We start from the raw sequence: 17240 nt of genomic DNA on the forward strand, positions 1-17240 counted from the left end.
CTAGAGGAGAGACTGCCCCTGTTAAGTAGAGACATGGAAGATATATATGTAGTTATATATTTATAATTTTTATGTATTAATATATAAATATATAATATTTACTATATGTTAATATGTATTAAATATAATAATATGTTTTATATGAAAATTATAAATATATATTTAAAAAGAGGAAGCCTACAATGGCTCAGATTTAAAAGAATGGGATTAGCAACTGCATAGACATCACAGAAGAAAAGACTAATGAACTGGATGACATTACAATTAAAAAACTATACACAATGAGATACAAAAAAAAAAACAAAAAAACAGGGCACTAGTGATGAGGGACAACTTCAAGCGGTAAAATATTTGTGTCACTAAAATTCCCAAAGAAGAGGAGAGAGAGGGGAAGACTGAAAAAAATATTTAAAGAGGTAATGGCAGAAAATATCCCAAATTTGATGAAATCTGTGAACCCACTGATCCAAATTCAACAAACCTCAAGTACAAAAATCAGGAAAAAAACAACACCAAAGCACATTATAATCAAATTGCTTAAAACAAATGATAAAGAGAAAAATCTTAAAAGCAACCAGAAGAGCAAAAGACATGTTACATACAAAGTAAAAAAAAAAAAAAAAAAGTTAAGATGACAGATATTCATAAAAAATAATGCAAACTAAACAAAAATAATAATAATGCAAAATAGGAAATAGAGTAAAATCTTTAAAGTACTGAAAGGGGAAAACTATTAATCTACAATTCTATATCCAGGAGATATATTATGTGGGGTTGTTTTTTTTTTAAGATGAGATCAAGGATTTTTCAGACCTCCAAAGTGTGAAAACTCATCACTTACAAACCTGCATTGCAAGAAATGTTAAAGGAAATTCTTCAAGGAGGAAGAAAATGTATAGCTGAATCTACACAAAGAAATAAAGAGCGCTATACATGATAACTAATATAGGTGTATATGAGGATCTTGTCCAATTATTTTAACCTCCTTAGATCATTGACTTTTTTAAGGCAGAAATAACAAATTTTATATCAGATACAGAAGTAAAATATATGACATAACACAGAGGCCAAGAGGGGAGAAATGGAAGTATACTATTTTAAATCTTTTATATACAAAGTAGTATATTACCACTTGAATGTAAACCGTGAGAAGTGAGATATGTACTGTGTCATCTAAAACAATCACTAAATACCACAACAAAGGATTATAGCTAATAAGCCTACAAAGAAGATACATAACAAATATTTAGTTAATCCAGTGGTTACTAGGCCAAAAAGAAAGAAAACAAGAAGTAAAGAACAGATGGGACAAATAAAAAACAAATAACAGGATGGTAGATTTGAACCCAGCCATATTGTACTCATTAAATGTAAGTGGTCTAAACATAGTAGGTGAGGGGCAGCCCGGGTGGCCCAGAGGGTTAGCGCCACCTTCAACCCAGGGCGTGATCCTGGGGACCCAGGATCAAGTCCCACGTCCGCCTCCCTGCGTGGAGCCTGCTTCTCCCTCTGCCTGTGTCTCTGCCTCTGTGTGTGTGTATGTGTGTCTGTCGTGAATAAATAAATAAAATCTTTAAAAATAATAATAATAGATAATAATAAATATAGTAGGTGAAAGGGATTATCAGACTGGATATAAAAACAAGGTCTAAAAAAAAAAACAAGGTTTATTATATGCTTCCTATAAGAAACCAACTTTATTTTTTTTTAAAGATTTTATTTATTTATTCTTTTTTTTAAATTTTTATTTATTTATGATAGTCACAGAGAGAGAAAGAGAGAGAGGCAGAGACATAGGCAGAGGGAGAAGCAGGCTCCATGCACCGGAAGCCCGATGTGGGATTCGATCCCGGGTCTCCAGGATCGCGCCCTGGGCCAAAGGCAGGCGCCAAACCGCTGCGCCACCCAGGGATCCCAAGAAACCAACTTTAAATATAAAGACACAGACTAAAAGTAAAAGAATGGAAGCACATGCTGACACTAATTAAAAAAAAAAAAAAGCTGAAGTGACTAAATCAATTTCAGAGCAAAGAATATTACGAGGAATAAAGAGGGTAATTTTACAATAATAAAAGAATCAACTTATCCACAGGATGTATATTGATGTATCGAATAACAAAGCTTCAAAAATCATGAAACAAAAACTAATATAACTACAAAGAAAAAACATCTATGATTATAGACAGATTTCAACAGCTAATAGGCAAGTATTCAGAAAATCAGGATATAGAAAACTTGAATAAAACCATCTCTAATCTTCACCTAATTGAAATTTATAGAACTTTTGACCTACTGACAGCAGAATGTGTATTCTTTTAAGATGCATTTGCAGCATTTACTAAAAGACCACTTTCTGGGCAATGAAACATTTCTCAGTCAATTTAAAGGATTCAAATAATATCTGGTGACAGAGTTCTGATTTCAATTAGAATTTAATTAAAAAAAAGTTAACAGAAAGATACCTGAAAATTTTCCAAATATTTGGAAATTAATTTCTTCTCTCTCTTTTTTTTTTTTTAAAGATTTTATTCTTTCTTGAGAGTCACAGAAAGAGAGGCAAAGACATAGAGGGAGAAGCAGGCTCCTGCAGGGAGCCTAATGCAGGACTCAATCCCAGAACCCCAGGATCACCACCTGAGTCAAAGGCAGATGCTCAACCATTGAGCCACCCCTGCACCCCAAAACTAAATACTTTTAAGTAGCCTGTTGGCAAAGAGAAAGCAAAGGGGAAATTTAAAATTATTTTGAAAACTAAATGAAAATAAAAATACAGCATATCAAAATGTATGAAGTGCAGCTAAAGGGATACTTAAAGAGAAATTCATAGCATTAAATACGTGCACATATTAGAAAAGAAGGAAGTCTTGAATCAGTCACCTCAGCTTCCAGCCTAAGAACTGGAAAAAGAGTAAATGAAATCCAGAGTAAGCAGATGAAAAGAGAATTAAAGATTAGACTGGAAATTAGTCAAATAGGAATCAGAAAATCAGTAGAAAAAGCCAAAAAGCAGGCTGTTTGAGATGATCAATACAATTGATAAGCCTCTAGCCAAGACTCAGAAGAAAAATGAAAAAAAAAAAAAGAAAGAAAGAAAGATTACTCTAATTACCAGTATCTGTTAGTGAAAGAAGTTACATCAGTATAGGTCCTACACAGATTCATGACAGGTATCATGAATTAATATTATGAACAACTGTTTGCCAGTAAACTTGGCATAGATGAGGTGGACAAATTCCTTTAAAGGCTCAAACTACCTAAGATTGCTTAAGAAGAAATCAATAACCTAAATTGTGCTTTATCTATTAAAGAAAATAAACTGTAGTTAAAAACACTTCCTACAAAGAAAACTCCAGGTCCAGATGGCTTCAAGGTGAATTCAACTAAATATTAAGGAAGAAATAATACCAATTAAACAGAAACTTTTACAGAAAATAGAAGAGAAAATTAACCAATGCATTCTATAAAGCCAGCATTACCCTGATAGTGAAACTAAAGTTAATATAAGATCACAAACCCATATCCCTCACAAGTATAGGCGCAAAAAACAAATTTTTAGCAAATGGAATCCAAATATATATAAAAATATAATAATACATCATGACCAAGTGGGGTTTAGTTCAGGCATATAAGATTAATTTAGCATTTGAAAATTGATCAGTGTAATTCATCATATTGACAAACCAAGAAGTCATATGATCATCTCATAGATGCATTAAAAGTATTTGACAAAATCCAATATTGATTCTTCTATTAAGTTTTTAAAATTATAATTCCAGTATAGTTAACACAGTGTTATGTTAGTTTCAGGTATATAATATATGATTCAACAATTCCATATATCACCCAGTGCTCATCATGACAAATACACTCCTTAATCCCCATCACCTATTTCCCCCATTCCCCCACCCACCTCCCCTCTGGTAACAATCAGTTTGTTCTCTATCATTAAGAGTCTGTTTCTTGGTTTGTCTCTCTCTTTTCTTCTCTGCTTCTCATTTGGTTTGTTTCTTAAATTCCACCTATGAGTGAAATCATACAGTAATTGTCTTTCTCTGTCCAACTTATTTCATTTAGCATACCCTCTAGATCCATCCATGTTGCAAATGGCAAGATTTTGTTCTTTTTATGGTTGTGTAATATTCCGTGGTATATATACACCACATCTTCTTTGTCCTCGCATCTGTCAATGCACACTTGGGCTGCTTCCATAATTTGGATATTATAAATAATGCTGCAATAAGCATAGGGATCCATATATCCTTTGAATTAGTGTTTTTGTATTTTTTGAGTAAATACCCAATTGTGTGATTACTAGATCATGCAGTAGTTCTAACTTTTTACTCCATATTGTTTTCCACAGTGGCTGTGCCGGCAACAGTGCCAGAGGGTTCCTTTTTCTCCACATTCTCACTAACGTTTATCGTTCCTTTGTTTTTTTATTTTAGCCATTCTGACAGGTATGAGGTGATACTCATTGTAGTTTTGATTTGCATTTTCCTGATGATGAATGATGTTAAGTATCTTTTCATGTGTCTCATGGCCATCTGTATGTCTTTTTTGGAGAAATGTGTGTTCATGTCTTCTGCCCATATTTTAATTGCATTATTTCTTTTTTGAGTGTTGAGTTGTATAAGTTTTTTTAGATTTTTGGATACTAACCTTTTATTGGATATGTCATTTGCAAATATCTTCTCCCATTCTGTAGGTTGCCTTTTAGTTCTGTTGATTGTTTCCTTCACTGTGCAGAAGCTTTTTATTTTGATGTAGTCCCAATAGTTTATTTCTGCTTTTATTTCCCTTGCCTTAGGAAACATATCTAGAAAAATACTGCTATGGTCAATGTCAGAGACCTTACTGCCTGTGCCCTCTTGTACGATTTTTATGGTTTCAGGTCTCCTGTTTAGGTCTCCAATATTGATTCCTGATAAAAACTCTCAGCAAACTGAGAAGAGAATTTCTTAAAACTAATAATGGATGTTTATGAAAACCTATAACTAACATCATACTTAAGGGTGAAAAACTGAAAGCTTGTCCTGAGAAAACAAGCAAGAGCATCATCTATTCTCACCACGATATTTAGCATTGCACTGAGGATTCTAACAAGTGCAATAAGACAAGAAAAATCTTTAAAAGCATCTAGATTAGAAAGATGCAGATTACATGATCATCTGTACAAAAAAAAAAATCCCAACTTACAAAAAAAGCTACCAGAACTAATAAATGAGTTTAGCAAATTTGCAGATACAAAATCAATAAAAATCAATTGTTTTCATACCAGCAACAAACCATGAAAGACTGAAATTTTTCAGTGCCATTCATAATATCAGAATGAGATACCTATGAAAAATATGACAGAAAAAAAGAAAAAAGAAAAATATGACAGAAGATGTGCAAGGAATGGACATTAAGCACTACAAAATATTGCTGAGAGAAATCAAAGAGGACTTAAATAAATGGAGAGATATATCATGGACTACTTGTTATACTTAAGATATTATTTCTCACCAAATTGATCTGCTGATTCCAGCGACCCCAATCAAAATCCCAATGAGTTTTTTTTTTTAATATGGCTACTAACAAGTTTATTCTGTAACCATATGGGAATGCAAAGGACCTAGAGCAGCCAAATAACTTTGAAGAAGGACAAAATTTGAGAATGTCTCTACCTGACTTCCAGACTTGTAAAGACTGTAAAGTAAGCAAGTCAGTATGGTAAGATAGACACAGTTAGACAGATTAATGGAACATGAAAGAATCCAGAAATAGATCCTTAAATAAGCAGCCAATTAATTTTCGAAAAAGGTGCAAAGACGGTTCTGTGCTTCTCCACAAACATGTAAAAACAATTCAGTGGAGAATTGTTTCTCAACAGATGGTCGTATCGCAATTGGATATCCATATATTTAAAAAATAAACCTGATCCGAATTTCACTCCATCTATAAAAATTCAAAATGGGTCGGAGATCTGAATGTAAAACCTAAAGCAGTAGAGAAATCCTCCTGGAAGAAAACAGGAGAAACTGACATTGGTTTAGGCAAAGATTTCTTAGATACAGCACAAAGAAATAAACCCCGAAAAAAAATTGTAAGACTTTATCAAACTTTCTGCTCTTTAAAAGATACTCTTGGGATGCCTGGGTGGTTCAACGATTGAGCATTTGTCTTTGGCTCCGGGCATGATCCGGGAGTCCCAGGGATCAAGTCCCACATCGGGATCCTTGCATGGAGCCTGCTGCTCTCTCTGCCTATGTCTCTGCCTCTCTCTCTGTCTCTCATAACTAAATAAATAAAATCTTTAAAAAAAAAAAAAAAGACACTCTTAGCAAAATGAGAGGACTAGTGACAGACTGATATATGTTATTTGCAAATCATGAATCTAATAAAGAACTTATATCCAGAATGCAAAAAGAACTCTTAAAGCTCAATAGTAAGAGAATAATGCAGTAAAAAAAAAAAAAAAAAAAAAAAAATAGAAAAAGAAGAGAAGATATGGAAATGGACCAAAAATATTGAAGTGAATAGATATTTAAAATAACAGAAACAGGTGACAAATAAGCACAAGTAAAGATTCTCAACCTCTTTAGTCATTAAGGAAATGCAGATTAAAACCATAATGAAATACCACTATACACACTTATTAGAGTGGCTGAAATTTAAAACAAAACAAAACTGACTGACCGTACCAAGTGTGGTAGCAGGGATATGGAGTAGCTCATCCACAGCTGTTGGGAATGTCAAAAGATACAACCTCAGAAAGCTAGTTCAACAGTTTCTTTAAAAATTAAACATATACTTACCACATGACCCATCCATCCGATTCCTAGGTATTACACAAAAGCATTGGAAGCATCTGTCCATACAAAAACTTCTACTGCACAGATATTCCTAGCAGCTTCCTTTATAATTGTTCAAAGCTGGAATCAATCCACATGTCCATCAACTGATGAATAGATAAACACTGTATCTGTAGAGTATCATACCAGGTAGAAAAAAAAAAAAAAAAGCAGGAACAAAATTGTTGATACCTGTAGCAAGGAGATAGACTCCAAAAAAAGGCCATGTAAGATACGGATTTCTATGTAAAATTCTTTGCATGCATTGACCTAAAGTGTCAGAAAACAGATCAGTCATTGCCTGGGGGAGGGTCAGGGGAGCAGTAAGGTATGCAAAGAAAGGATTATCCAGGGCACATGGAAGCTTTGAAGATGATTGATATGCCCACTCTCTTAATTGTGCTGATGGTCTCATGGCTGCATACACACATCCAATTAATCAGATTATACACTTGAAATGTTAGTTCATTGTAGGTCAGTTATACCTCCATAAAATAGGGGTCAGAAAGCTACTTAAATGTTCATTATTAGGGGATTAATTAAATGAATTCTGGATGCCTATAAAAGAGATTAAGCAGCTATTTTTAAAAATGAAGTATCCTCTATGTGCCAACATGAAATGATTCCCCAGATATATTATTAGATGTAAAAAGCAAGGTGTAGAACAGTATATATTAACATGTCCCTTTCTGAGTAAAAAATAGACATTGTATATGTGTGTGTGTACATACATGATATTCAATATATAGAGAGTATGTATATACAAGTACATGCACTTACATGTATGTATAGTGCGTGCCTCTGTGTGTGTGTGTGTGTGTGTGTGTGTGTGTGTGTGTGTACGTAGAGGATTTCTTGAAGAATACACAAGAACCTAACAGTAATTTCTGAGGATTGGGATTGTGGGTTTGTGGACAAGGGAGCAAGGCTTTTACTTCTCATTTTACTCACTTCTTGTGAATTTTTTTAACCATATGCATGCACAGTTCTTTTTTTAAGTATGAAAAGAAAATCCTGGTTTAAAAAGATGGAAAGAGAAGGAAAGACAAAAACAAGTGTTGTCCATTGAAATAATAATCTGGTTTGTTTTTCATTCTTTTCAATCATTATAGAATATCATTTTGTGGGGAGATTTTAAAGATTATTCTAGGTTAAGCAATTGAAATTGAAATCTATGGGTTTGCCCCAAATAACTAAAATATTTTATGCCTCTCTTCTTGATCAGATTGAAGTAAGAGAGTACTATTTTTCAAAAGGCCTTATAAATTGAGCTAAAAAAGTTTTGATAGTATATGAGAGCTACTGTCGTATTACAAGAGAGTAAGCATGGAACTAAGGAGGTGAGAAGTATTTTACATACAAGTATTGGGCACAGAATGTAAAGAAATAAAAGGTGTTGAAAGGAAGATTTCTTTGGGAATATTAATAGACTTGAGTTTGTGACCTGTAGGACCCCATTTCTCCATTATGGTATGAGTGACCACAAAATATATGTGTGTAATTGTTCAAGGATTTAAAGGCAAAATCATTTTTAGGTAACTAATTATCATAGGGATTATCATGACTGGGTTTGCAAAGATTTTCAATCTCTCTAAGTAGGTCTGAGTGGATTAATGACTAGATAATCTGGCAATCTGGAGTCTTTTGGGATTAGTATGTATCGAAGAGCTCCTCCTTATTAAAAGATTGCCATATTCAAGAATTAGAGCATTGTGGGTAAGGTTTTCCAGCACAAGGGAAAACATTTCGTTAAACCGTTTGCTTTAGGGGGATTAATTTTTAAGGAAACAGCACCTGGCATTTTTTCCAAGTTGGACAGTGACTTTTAAGAATCAGACATCACACCTATTTTTAGTTATCACATTGAAACTGACTGTCAGAATCATGTCTACAAGTAGTATATGCTAAACCTGGTTGTAGGAACCTTCAGGGTGTCTTTAGAAGAGATGCCTAAATTATTTACAAGATCATGCATTAGTGCAAGGTGGAGCTAAGTATAATCAGTATATTCCCCCGTTAAGGATCAATTTCCATGCCCATCACATCTGCTTCTAGTAAAAAGAAGTGTATAAAAGCATGTGCAGAGCTATGGACGTGTAAATGACTGAGCATCTTGAGGCCCGGGCAGGACTGGGTTTGGAGCCAGGCACCAAGAGTATTTCAGTACACATTTTCAATGGAGAAAATGTGTACACTGGGCCCTGCTGGTTTGGGAACTTGATTCCCTGCCAAGCCAGAGGTGGGTGATGAGTAGTTCTCTTGTGAGAGCCCAACTCAGGGATTTTCAAAACGTGGTCTTGAGGATCCTTATGATTCAGAGACTGGTGCACAAAATCCCGACCTCACTGTTTGGTTTCTAGCATGAATCAGTGATAGGATATCCATCCTCGGTGTTTCATCAGGAATAGTGTCAGCCTGTCCATCAATTCTAGTCAACTGGCTTTCCATTTTCTGGTGGTTTTTTTTTTTTTTTTTTTAATGGCAGGGTGTTATCATCTTAAAATGCTAAAGCTGGAAATAATATCTCAGGTCACCCAGCCCCAACCTCTCATAGATGATGAGGAAACATCTGGTTGCTGTCTCAGTGGGACCTAGCATCAGATCTCCTGGCTCAAGCTCAGTGCCTTCTCGAACGCCCACATGCTCTTGCCCCTCAGTCTGCAGACCAAAGATGTGTGAGGTGCACTGTCCAAACCCATCCAAGACTGAGCTGTGAGTCTAGATCCAAAGAAAAACACCCGAATCCTGCTGCAGTGACATCAGGGCAGGCGTCCTACCTCAGTGACACCCCCACCTAGGACACTTGAACTGAAGTAGCACAAGGCCGGCCTGACCTCAGTCCACAACAGGGTGCCCTTTCATAATAGGACAGTAATTAAGGTGTTGTTCTTGGACATATTTAAAAACCTGATGCAGCCCTGCTGTCGCATGCCCTGGCTCATTCAATCTGGGGATGGCAGCCGCTTTGCTGCAGGAGCCTGTGTCCCCTATAGGAGTAGGGCTGGCCATGTCAGCTTGGCTCTTCCTTCAAAGTTGCCACAAAACCTTTGATTTGCCATTGTGTGTGGTTTTTTTTTTTTTTTTTTTTTTTATATCCTGTTTCCTTTCTTTTTGGTTAATAAGAACATTTCCTTTTGAACAAATACTTTGTTTACATTTGGGGTTAGGTGTTCATGTGGATTTTTACTTGGATCCACATCTACCTTTGATTGCAGACAGCTCACTGCTAGATGATCTAATTGTCCAGCAACACACCTCTGGCTTGTCCTGATAGCCCTGGACAAACTCTGGAAGTCTGGTGGCCCTTCTTTATCTTCTGGTCACTTCATAGTAGAAGCTGGGAGCGAGGGTGGCCTCTGGGACCATATGTGTGAGCTGTGTGTCGTTGGGTAAACGTACCTCTCTGCGCCTCAGTTTCTTTGTCTGGAAAATGGGTATAATATTTGTAACCTGCCTCATAGAGTTAAAGCAAGACACGCTGTGAATTGGGCTAATTTCCAGAGTGTTCACTTACCACAGGGTCTGGAAACATAGTGAGCACTCACTAAAATGATGGGTTGCAGTGGTCCTGATGGTAGTGATGTTAGTAGTAAGAATGTTTGTTACTGCTTTTGTTACTGCTACTTCAATCTGGGCCTGTCCAGATACTTCAATCTGGGCCTGTCCAGAACTGTCACTATCAGGAACTTTTGACCTCTGACCTGGCCTGCGAGGTTGGGGCTTAGAGCTGAAAGTAGGGGAGGGACTTAGGAATGGGGTGCTGAAAAAAAAGGAATGGGGTGCTGAAAGGCAGCTCTAAGTGTTCAGAGCATGTGGCTTTCAGACCAGTGGAAATAAAGCTTCTCATGATGAGAGGAGAAAACAGAACTAGCTTTTGATCCACTATAAAGAAGTGTGGAAATCTATACCACCACCCATCCTCAAACCTCTGAGGCAAGCCTCAGAAAAATACAGATCAAAAAAAAAAAAAAAAAGAAAAGAAAAGAAAAATACAGATCAACTCTAAAGGTCTGAGGAGTTTATGGGTGGAATGGTAAGCTGTCATCCAAAAAGCTCTAAATTCAGTGCCACATCTAGTGGTTCATTTCTGAAGCTTCATGTGCGTAGCAAGTGCTACAGAAAACCGAATGTAGCTCTAACCCTTCAGAATTGCCCATCCCAACAAGAAGGTACAGTTGACTTGGGAATCTGTGAGTCACAGATTTGGATGAGCAGGGGGCACCCTGACACTGGATCCAGTGAGCCCGGCCTCACCTCTTCCCAGGGCCCGTGTGCCAAGTGCACAGTTTGCACCAGATGACCCCAGGCTCTTTTCAGGTGTAATGTGATACTGAGTCCACTCAAAGAGAAGGCCAAACCTTGTTCCCTTCATGCATCGAGTTTTTGTGTTTGTACATAATCTCTGGAAGAGGTGGTAAATGTCATATATGAAGGAGAAAGGTGCTGGGGCTCCTGGCTGGCTCAGCCATTGGAGCCTATGACTCTTGATCTCAGGATCATGAGTTCCAGCCCCATGTTGGGTGTAGAGAGTACTTTAAAAAAAAAAAAAAAAAAAAAAAAAAGAGAAAGGTTCTCACAGTTCTGAACAAGTTATTAGATTTCTCTATTTCCTCACCTACAAAGCAGTTATCAGGCCCCGGGGCCCTCCCTCAAAGGGGGTGCCCATGAATATCAGGTAGTAAACAGATCGTAAAACACTGTGTAAATGTCAAGTGCTGTGTAATAGGAAAGAGTAACCTCAAGTGAGGTAGGAAAATTCAGCAACCGATGAAAACTATAAATTCTCTACTTCTAACATTTAAAAAAATACGTATTTTCTTTACTTTTTAACAAAAAACAATTGAGCTCCTATTATACACTTTTTTTAAAAGGGTTTATTTATTTGAGTGAGAGAGAGAGAGAGCACAAGCAGGGGGAGCAGCAGAGGGCAAGGGAGAAACAGACTTCCCGCTCAGTGGGGAGCCCGATGTGGGGCCTGATCCTAGGACCCTGAGATCACTACCAAGCCAAAGGCAGACCCTCCAGCAACTGAGCCACCCAAGTGCCCCTATACACTTTAATTAATGCTTTATAATAGCACAGACTGAGGACTACCTTCAAAATAAGACCACATTGTAAGAACGCACTTCACTGTTTGAGAATCAAATTTTCCTGCAAGGAATTTAAGACAAGCTTGCAGTATTTCAGATTCCAATCAACAGCAGAGTTGCAGTTGCAGTGGATACGATGGCCCACTATTTGCAATCACAAATTCATTTGCAGGGATAAAATTTAGAAAGTTCATGGGCGCCTGGGTGGCTCAGTTGGTTAAGTGTCCAATTCTTGGTTTTGGCTCAGTTCTGGATCTCAGGGTCCTGGGATCCAGCCTGCATTGGGCTCCCCACTGAGGGGGAAATCTGCTTCTCCTTCCCTCCCTGCACCTCCCCCTGCTTGCACTCTCTCTTTCTCAAATAAATAAATAAATAAATAAATAAATAAATAAATCTTTTTTAAAAATTCAGAAAGTTCAGAGAACAGTAGAGGAAATCTAGTCTCCAAGGTGCCTCTTACAAGCTTCAGTCAATACAGCCTTTGCAAGGGTGAGCAAGAGTTCTGTACCCATTTGTTTGGTACCTTTCTCTAAGGAGATCAGAGTTGCTTTGTGGACATAAACTGTTTAATCTCACAGCATCCTCGCCTTGTGAGTAACTCCTATCATCCTCACTCTGCTGATATGGAACCCACAACCAGATAGGAAAACTGACTTTTCAAGGGCCCAAACACAGCAAATCAACATCAAGAATGGGAGTTGGAGTCCAGTTTTCTCAGTTATATTTATTAGCCTCTTCCCGTTTGCCAAAATTCCCCTAAATAGAGCACATTTGAGAATTCCGTAAAGGACATCCTTTTGTTTCCAATTCACAGAGTCTTCCAAAATTGGCAAACTTGCTGAGCTTTGTTATTGCCTGTTTGGTTTTCTAGAAATTTTGGCATTAGGTGCATTAGATATTAAGGTCGTGTTTGTAATATTGCATGATTTCTGGAGACAAACATACCTGCGTTTGTTTAGCTCTGTGCACTTAGGTTTTAGTAAGATGTCAGTAATAGTACTTGCAACAGGGATGCCTGGGTGGCTCAGAGGTTGAGTGTCTGCCTTTGGCTTAGGGTGGGATTCTGGGATCCTGGATCAAGTCCCACATCAGGCTCCCTGTGAGGAACTTGCTTCTCCCTCTGCCTATGTCTCTGCCTCTCTCTGTGTGTCTCATGAACAACAAAAAAGCATTATAAAAAAAAAAAAAAAGTACTTGCAGCAGAGTCGTGTCAATGAAAGGAAGCAATATGTGTGAATGCCTAGTGTAGGGCCTAGCACACACAGTGAGCTTTCAATAGACGAGAACTCTTGTGTTACACAAGCAAACAGGTTCTTAGGTGGCTGCTTCTCTTGTTCCTAAGACTTTTTTTTTTTAAGATTTTATTTATTTATTCATGAGAGACACATAGAAAGAGGCAGAGACATAGAGGGAGAAGCAGCTCCCTGCGGGAAGCCCAATGTGAAACTCGATCCCAGGACTCCAGGATCACAACCTGAGCCAAAGGCAGCCGCTCAACCACTGAGCCACCCAGGCCTCCCAACTTGTTCATAAGACTTTAACTGAATCTTTAAGCTCGGGTCAAGCAAAGCCAAGTATATTATAGATTTTCTTTTTAAAGGAAGCTTTGCAAATGGCTGTATAGCAAGGCTACTGCCTTGACCCCTTCTCATCATTGCCCGATGTTCGGTTACAAGAAGCTTGTTCAGGGGGGAGTTCCCACACTTTCACTTGGATTTCTATCAAAATAAGATTACCTCTTTCTTGCCCTGGAAGTCGTATGAACCAACCTTTGATTTCAAAATTCTTTGGGTTCTCATGAATGTGCTAAGCTACCATGCAATATGCTTGGAAATAGTCCAGTTTGGGTTCTCCTCAAGAGGGAGCAAAGACGACAATCTAATGGGATCTGGAACTGAGAAGGGACAATGTTGTCTGAGTGAGACATGGAACTGCAACTCTGGTGTCAGGCACTTATTGCTGCCCTCATTCTCATATTGGGGGCTGGGAGCTGGGGAGGTACATATACAGAAAATAGAGTCCTGGCCCCACTCCAGACCTATAGAATAAGAATCTCAAAGAAATAAATGAATGAAGGAAGGAATTTTCAAGAGTGGACCTGAGAATGCAGATTTGTTTCTAATATAGTTTTCCTGGTGGTGTTGATGCCTTGCCAGGCTTGGGAACTGCTGCCCAAGGCCATTTTCCAGATGAGGAAAATGAGGCCTGAAAAGAGCTTCCTCCAAGATCATACACATGGTTAATGGCAGAGGCTGGCCTGGGACTCACATCTCCTCACTGTCACTCCTTGGTTTTTTCCACTACGCCCTCAGGCCCCTGAGTCCACTGTTGACTCAGGAGAAACGGATGAGGCTGTCTGTTGTCTGTACTTTCTCATCTGTATTCTAGAGATAAAAACTCCTGACCTTAAAGGGCCATTGTGAGGTTACATTAGTTAAAGGGTGTTCAGTTCACTTCGTTCTTAGAGTCTGTTCTTTAGACAACTGAAAGGGTGCTAAATTAAGCCATTTTGCAGAGAGGTCTGAGTCATCTGGTGGCAGCTGTCTGTGCCTCACTGGAGGTGCTTTGATCATTGTCATCTAAATGCATGCGTTAAGTACTGTCTGTAGCACAGCGAGTGCTCCAGGCTGTGCTAAGTGAGTTACCCAGATAATGGTCTCTGCCCTTGAGAAGAGCCTCCGAGGGTAAGGGACCTAAAAGGTATCGCAGCAGCAAAACAACAGTGATGGGCAGAGGAGAGAGGGGACCAGTGTATACCACATTCAGAGAATCACTGCATTCAGAGAATCTCACCTTCCAGGCTAGAAGGAGCTCGGAGAGACCCAGTCTACCTCCCTGGCTTAGAGAAGTTGAAATGCTTTGGCTCTGGTCACATAGTGAGTTGGGAGCAGGTTTCCTGATCGGGCCAGAGTTCTTCCTCCCTCCCCATGCTGGAGTAGAATTATTTTTCTCAAAGGTCGGAATCTAACCAGTGTCCATTATATTTAGTCAGAAAAGGTTTTACTTGGGAGTTCGCATTTCAAATATATATTTTTTTGTTGGTTCGTTGCTTTATTTGAGCATGGGGTGGGGGGCAAAGGGAGAGGGAGAAGCAGGTTCTCTGCTGAGCAAGGGGCCCAATGCAAGGCGCCATCCCAGTACCCTAAGATCATGACCTGAGCCAAAGGCAGATGCTTAACCTACTGAGCCACCCAGGTACCCCTTCAAAGACATCTAGAAATAAGGCCGTTAGAGGTAAGGATGTGGCCTAGAGAGTGGTGAGCAGGGTGTCCTTGAGAGGATTTGGCCAAAAAAGACTATGAAATATCTTGAAGCAACCTAGAAGAAAGTCTTGAAGCAGTGGATGAAGTTCTTGAACATGTTTTGTCCTGCAGAGGAGGTCATGATATGGGATCTCGAAAGGGAGGCCAACCCTTCAAAACGATCACCGGTGTAAGGACTGGGAAGGGGCATGACGGAGCTACTGGCTGGCAGGAGGTAGCTCCCAAGGGTTAAGAAAACACTTCGTCCTCATTTCTTGACTGCTGCCATGTGCCAAGCCCCGTGGTTAGCATTCTACGTAAAACATTCCTATCCTCCAAGCAGCCCTTCCAGACAGGTGGTGTTTTCCCATTTGCAGATGAAATAATAGAGAGGCACTGAGGGAGGCAGGATTTGAATCCATGCTGTCTCTCCATGAGGCAACTAAAATCTTCCCTTTTTCTCTGTAAGTAAGCAAAGAGAGGAGCAAAATGAGGACTATTCCACAGGCCAGGGGGGCTGGAGAGCCGGTGGGGAGGGGGCCACACAAGCTCTGGCAGTCATCCAAATTATGATCAAGAAAGGACAAGTGGAAAATGACCAGAGATCGCTTATTTGGTAGATCATTGACATGGTGACGTGACCCAGTGAAAACGAAAAGAGGAAGGCTCAGAAAAGAAAGATAAGCATATGCCATGTATAAAAAGAGTTACTAATGATTTAGGGTGTTTAAGTATTGAGAACCAGGTATTGCTTCACCAAAGGGGAAAGTTCAAAGTAGGTAGGTAGGTTGATGTGCCATCTACACAGATAATGTGGTGGCACTGGGGGAGATAGATCCTCAGAAAACATCATTTATGGCTCCGTGTGTGCTGACGGTCTAGCAAGAAAATAAACAGCCAAGACTAGGAAAATAACCAGCTGGGCGAGGCCATATATTATCACACAGCACCTGGTAGCCCAGGGAGGAGGACAGAGAAAGTTAAGGATGGCGGGACCCCAAAGCCAGCAGGAATGGGTCACTGAAATGGTTTTGAAGAAGATACAAAAGACAGAATTGAAGCAGAAAGCAAAAGCAGACACATCCAATATCTTAGAATATAGGGAACAGGAGCTGTTCAGTGCTTTATTGTGGGCTGAGTACATGAAATAATCAATGACTTGATTAAATTAAAGTCGGCACTCAGTTCAATACTCAGTCCTTAGAACAGTCCCATTTTACAGATGAGGAAACTAAGGCTCATGGATCTTAGTGGTGACTTGCCAGAGGTCAGACAGCAGGGGTAAGCAGGACTTTCCCCAGGTATGGCTCTGAGCTCCAGCCCCTTCTGCACTGCACATGGCCTCAGTCAGAAGCAGGGTGGGGGGCAGAGGGGACGTCTGGTCACATGCACATGCAGTGGAAGGCTGGTAAGGATCAGCATGGACTCAGAGCAGTGAGAAGGATACTGGTGGACCTTGTTGAGTGAAACCACTGTGGAGCAAAAATGGGAGAAGCAGCCCACCAGGGAATTCACATGGTCAGTAATACAGTTTCATTGGCCACAGATGACGTTTTACCATCTGGAACATGGAGGATTAAATATTAGCTGCATGCAGGTTGCTCTTCTGGGGGATGAGAGTTCCTCGTTTGAAAATTCTTTGTAAGCCACATGTTAGTCTACTTGGGACTATGTTGGGCTTCCAGGTTGGTGCATCTTTAAATAGTAGTTCCAAGAAAAACACTGGCTCCAGTGTGTGGTTTCTTTCATATTTTTCAACTGTCGGTCCTGCTGACAACATAGACATTTACACCAGCAAGTCACCTGGAAGCTAAGGGAACCGTCTGCCCCAATTACTACCATGATTTGGCCATCTACATACAGTGCTATCCCCACCTCTGATCTTCTTGCCCTTTTCAGTGACCGATGGACCAGTTAATATGTGTAAGATGATGAGTTTGCATGGATTGCAACTAGTTCCTACAAGCCTTTGAAAACATAATCATAATTTAGATAAATGGGGTTAGTCTATATGAGGGTTTTGCGATAATGAGGAATGAAAAGAACAGGCAACTGTTTTGCTGTAAGGTAAGAGT

The 17240-nt window shown here is 39.1% G+C and overlaps 1 protein-coding gene and 1 long non-coding RNA gene across 12 annotated transcripts in view; one reads left to right on the plus strand and one right to left on the minus strand.

Annotated features, from left to right (window-relative positions):
* The window catches only part of NSMCE2 (NSE2 (MMS21) homolog, SMC5-SMC6 complex SUMO ligase), a 213359-nt gene that overhangs the window by 169842 nt on the left and 26277 nt on the right, over positions 1 to 17240 (plus strand). The window lies entirely within an intron of this gene.
* The window catches only part of LOC112662476 (uncharacterized), a 31303-nt gene continuing 26706 nt past the window's right edge, over positions 12644 to 17240 (minus strand). For all 3 annotated transcript variants that reach the window (XR_007401556.1, XR_007401555.1, XR_007401554.1), the window contains one exon: positions 12644 to 16935. This is a non-coding gene — a long non-coding RNA (uncharacterized LOC112662476). The remainder of the gene's footprint in view (positions 16936 to 17240) is intronic.

This window comes from Canis lupus, chromosome 13, assembly GCF_003254725.2.
Source record: "Canis lupus dingo isolate Sandy chromosome 13, ASM325472v2, whole genome shotgun sequence".
Taxonomy (NCBI): Eukaryota; Metazoa; Chordata; class Mammalia; order Carnivora; family Canidae; genus Canis; species Canis lupus.